Here is a 5,206-nt window from a genome sequence, read left to right on the forward strand (position 1 = left end):
ATGATATGTTTGAGATGTTTGTAACTTAAACTAGCATGAAACTATTCATATTCATTCATTTTCAAGAAAAATGGCCCAAGATGGGCTAAAATGGCTTATTTTGGTTCCAACGTGTCTATATTTTTTTATTACCAATCAAAACTACTATTAAACACATGAAACTAAGTATATATGATATGTTTGAGGTGTTTATAACTTAAACTAGCATGAAACAATTCATATTCATTCATTTTCAAGGAAAATGGCTCAAAATGGGCTAAAATGGTTTATTTTGGTTCTAACGTCTATATTTTGTATTACCAAACAAAACTACTATTAAATACATGAAATGAAGTACCTATATGGTGTTTGAGGTGTTTATAACTTAAAATAGCATGAAATCCAAAAACTATTATTAAATACATGTCTTACCATAGTGTATGTCCACATCAAATCCAACAACGTAGGAGAAATGTGTATCCATGACCATTTGATGTTAAGCTTCCGTATAGAAAGACTGATCCAAATACTATACTTGGCTCGCCATTTACGTAATAAAGTAAACAATAAGAAATTCAAACATAAAATTATACTAAGCATGATAAATTATAACAATTTACATGTTGGTCTTCCCAAATCATCAAACTCTAAGACCATATCTCTTGTGTTATGGAAATTCATCGTGGGACCTCTTTTACTATTTCTAGATGCCTTTGGATTCCCACTTGACTTTTTCCCGCTCCCTTATGTGCCATAATATGCATTGGTCTGACGTGGATCTAAGAATCAAAATAAGGAAATTAAATTAAAGAACGAACAAATAAATTACATATTCAATATTTACAATATTCAAATAAACGCGAACCTGAGGGGAGTGTTTGCTGATCATATGTCACCTCAATGCCAAGTAAACCATTCCTATCAACATCTATTTCAAATCTTTCCATCCAAGCATCAAACACATATGCAGCACGATCATTGTCCTCTCCTTGGTCACCATCCTTTTCTAGGTGAAAAGGTGCATCGGAGTCTGATGAATGATCGCTCGAACCGTCACTAGCCATATTTGTATCATATACATAGAAACAACAAATAGTGTTAACGAAATTTAAGAAAATATATATCAAAACATTATTGTAATGAAATTTGTTATAAGTACATCAATTTATAATTCAAATTACTTATATAGAACATTTTTTACCTTTAATTTTGGTCAATAGGTTGCTCGATGACCGTTATACCTTCTTGGTGATCCATTTGCATGTAACTATTTTCAGTATCAGACACATCCATCATATCATCATTTGGGATTGAGAAAGGGGGGATATCATCAAACTTATCATATTTCTTTGTCGTCAACATCACCTACTCCTAAAATTCGCCTTTTACCATTAACAACAATGCACCACTGAGTGTCTACGTGATCTTCATATACATAGAACAGTTGTTTTGCTTGTGATGCGAGGATAAAAGGTTCTTCAGTGTCACGCAGACGACTCATATCGACTAGAGTAAAACCGCACTCATCCGTTTGCAAACCACGTCTATTATCCGCCCACTTGCATTGAAAAATAGGCATAGTAAGTCACAATAATCGAGCTCCCATATTTCTTGAATGATCCCATAATATGATTGTTTAGCATCAATCGGAGTTTTATCCTTTGCACTCGCATACTCCCTAGATGATACAACCATTGAAACCCCATAATTCTGACCACCTTTGATTTCTTATCCTGACGTTCAGTGTAAAAGGTATATCCATTGATATCATTCCCTTCATACGAGTTAAAACTGTCATGTGGACCGTATGCCAACCACTTAATTGTATCAGGTACATGATCGTTGTTTGCATACAATTCACCAACTACTTTATTGTGGAACCAGTCAATGAAAGACCTGTTATGCTCATTCATCAATGCCCTCTCCCTTTTTGACGGATTTTTGTGGCGCAATTCACGCATATGTCTTTCTAAGTATGGATTAACTTCAGTAACATGGTGCAACGCGAAAAGATGAGATTTATTCAACTCACTCAATGAAGGTGAAATATGCCGCATTCCGAGCCCACCCTTGCCTTCTAATCTACCCTCGTGTCTGGATTTTTAAGACCTATCTTCACAGCCATAGCAAAATAAGAAGAAAACTATCCTCCAACCTCTTCGGCAATTGTTCCTTGAATAATACTCGCCTCTGGTCTTGCTGGATTCTTCACTTTCTTTTTCAAAGAACCCATATGTCTCTCAAAAGGGTATCTCCATCTTAAAAACACAGGACCACACAGTTTAATCTCCCTTACCAAATGAAGGGCTAAGTAAACCATATAATGTCCAAAAAATGTGGAAAATACATCTCAAATTAACAAAGTGTGATCACCCCTCATTTTGCAAAGCATCCAACTTATCAGGATCAAGACCTTGTTGCATATGGTATTGAAAAATGAACACAACCTCGTGATAGAAAGCCTGACATGTTTTGGAAGAATCCCGCCTATCGTAATCGACAAAAACACTTGCATCATCACATGACAGTCATGGGAATTCAACCCAATTAATTTCAGATCAGTCATAGAAACAAGTCTTCTCATGTTAGATGAGTATCCAGTGGGAACCTTAATACCGATATAAACACTCACAGAAAATCGTTTCTCTTTCCTAGACAATATATAACAAGCTAGAGGCAAATATGTTGTTGTTCCCTTTCCTTTCTTAGCTTTTTCCTTAACCTTTGGCCATAAATTAGGCCGAATCTTCAATTTCTCCATATCTCTACGAACCTTAGACCATCCTTAGTCTTTCCGGCATATTCAACAGAGTACCGATAATTGCATCACAAACATTTTTTTCAATATGCATTAGTCGAGCAATGTCTAACTGGTAAGTATTTCCAATAAGGAAGTCTCCAGAAATTAGACTCTTTTTTCCAAATGACACCATCGTCTTCCAAGGTTTAACCCCCTTACCAAATATTGTTCCCATCCCCTTAACACGTTATAAACTTCTTTTCCAGTTAACGGTCTAGGAGCTGGAGCATTTTCAACAAACCGTTAAATGGTGCTTTTTTCTTTCGATATGGATGAGAACTATGTAGGAATTGCCTATTAATGATATAGACATGTTTCCCACAATGTGGCAAATGTGTAGCCTCCATACCATTCTCACAAGTGGGACATGCCTTTTTTCCTTTAACCTTATACCCCGATAAATTTCCATAAGCAAGATAATCATTTGTAGTACAGAATAACATAGCATGAAGCCTGAAATCTTCATTAGAATATGCATCAAACACCATAACACCTTCATCCCACATATTTTTGAGATCTTCGATGAGAGGTGCAAGATAGATGGCTATCTCATTTCCCGACTACTTAGGCCCATAATTTAAGAGAGATGACATAAATAATTTCGCTTCATGCACAACCATGGTTGAAGATTGTATATCACTAAAAGAACAGGCCAAGTACTATGTTGACTACTCAAAGTACTGTAAGGGTTCATTCCGTCCGTACACAATAATGCAAGTCTCAAGTTCCTAGCTTCCTGGCCAAATTCTCTATATCTGGAATCGATAGCCTTCCATTGAGAAGAATCCCTGGATGCCTAAGCATCCCATCTTTCTTTCTCCGATCAGCATGCCATCTTAGGTTTTGTGCATCTTCTTTGATAGAAAAGAGCCTCCTGAACCTTGGCACAACTGGAAGATACCACAACAGTTTTGCAGAAGACCCGTATTTCCCGGTCCGGGCTCAACCCCATCCGGTAATTTGTAGCGGGACTTACCACAATTTAATTTTGATATGTGTAAGAGCCCAATTCGACAAAACTTCTGGAAAGAACATGTTTACAGTCAATTCATACTTCATCAAGTCTTGTTCCTCTAAATAGTCCTTGAATAGGTGAAATTATAAATAACACACATTCACATAATTTAAAGCAAGACTTATAAAAGTTATGCATTTATATTAATAATTTGACAATGTAATATATTAATCATGATACAATGTGAATAGGAACAATATACCTTAAGTAACATCATGCATATAAATTTACCTTCAAGAACTGGACTGATTTTGATGACTTACATTTGAGTTCTTGAACTGGTAATTCCATCATTTTGAGGTCTTCACATGTGATGGAAACTTGCATTTCAACTCGACTCATACTCGTCATTCTTCTAAAGTTCCTTGACTTATTTTTGTCCTTGCATCATTATATTCCAAGAAGAGTAGTTTTGTCCCCTTATCATGCTTGTGAGCACATTAGCTTATAAGTTATTAAAATCTTTGCTTAAAATAGTTTGTTGTACCTAAAATATTATCCATATAACTATTTACAACAACTAAGTCAATTCCTCTTGGAAACAAACATTATTGTGAATTTTGAAATCATTTTTCAAGAAGAACTTGATGTTGTTCGTTCCTCGCAGATTTCAACAAAATATTTATTTTGAACACATTGAAAATCTATATAGAATACTTTAAATCCCATGTAGGCAACAACAAAATAATATCTTTTATCTCATGACCTAGCTACATAAAAGTTTCCTCAAATTCAATACCTTTGTTTAATTGTTCCTCTTAACAACTAACCTTCATAGAGTACTTGTAGATGCCACTGTTAATGAATCGCATCAGTACTTCTTATCTTTCAGTGAAATTCAAATAACTTGAACTTATTTCTTTAATCTTCATGACTAATCAGCCTGAGTTCTATCATCGAAAGTCAAATCCATCAAATGTGAATCTTGTGCTTGAGGTCACTTAAATTTCCTTGGCATTTCCATCATTTGAATCTTCTGTTCATCTGGATATATATTATATGGAACTCTCCTTTTCATTTCAAGAATTTGTTCCTAATGTGTTTGTTTCTTTGATGGAAGAACATGCACTTGTTTCTTCATTTCGAGTTGTCATAAACTAAGACATATAATACGTAAAGCAAACCCAAAAATAAATAGTTTGTTCATTTTAATGTTTGTACGTCAGTCAAAAGAGATAATATAGTTAAAGCATAAAAATGGAATAAACATAAAGTTTACAAAAAAAATCTCATGTGAAAAGGAACTTCTGCTTTGTTCCTTTGAACTAAGATTAATTTTCAACAAAATTAGGAACTTTTGCCAAATATTGGAATGTTCCTATACCATTAATGGTTCCACTAATCTTAGTTTACCATCGCTTCCTTCAAATCAATAGTCAATGTTTCTTGATTTGAGAAACTGATTTTCATCA

The sequence above is a fragment of the Beta vulgaris genome, chromosome 1, assembly GCF_026745355.1.
Source record: "Beta vulgaris subsp. vulgaris cultivar EL10 chromosome 1, EL10.2, whole genome shotgun sequence".
Classification (NCBI taxonomy): Eukaryota; Viridiplantae; Streptophyta; class Magnoliopsida; order Caryophyllales; family Amaranthaceae; genus Beta; species Beta vulgaris.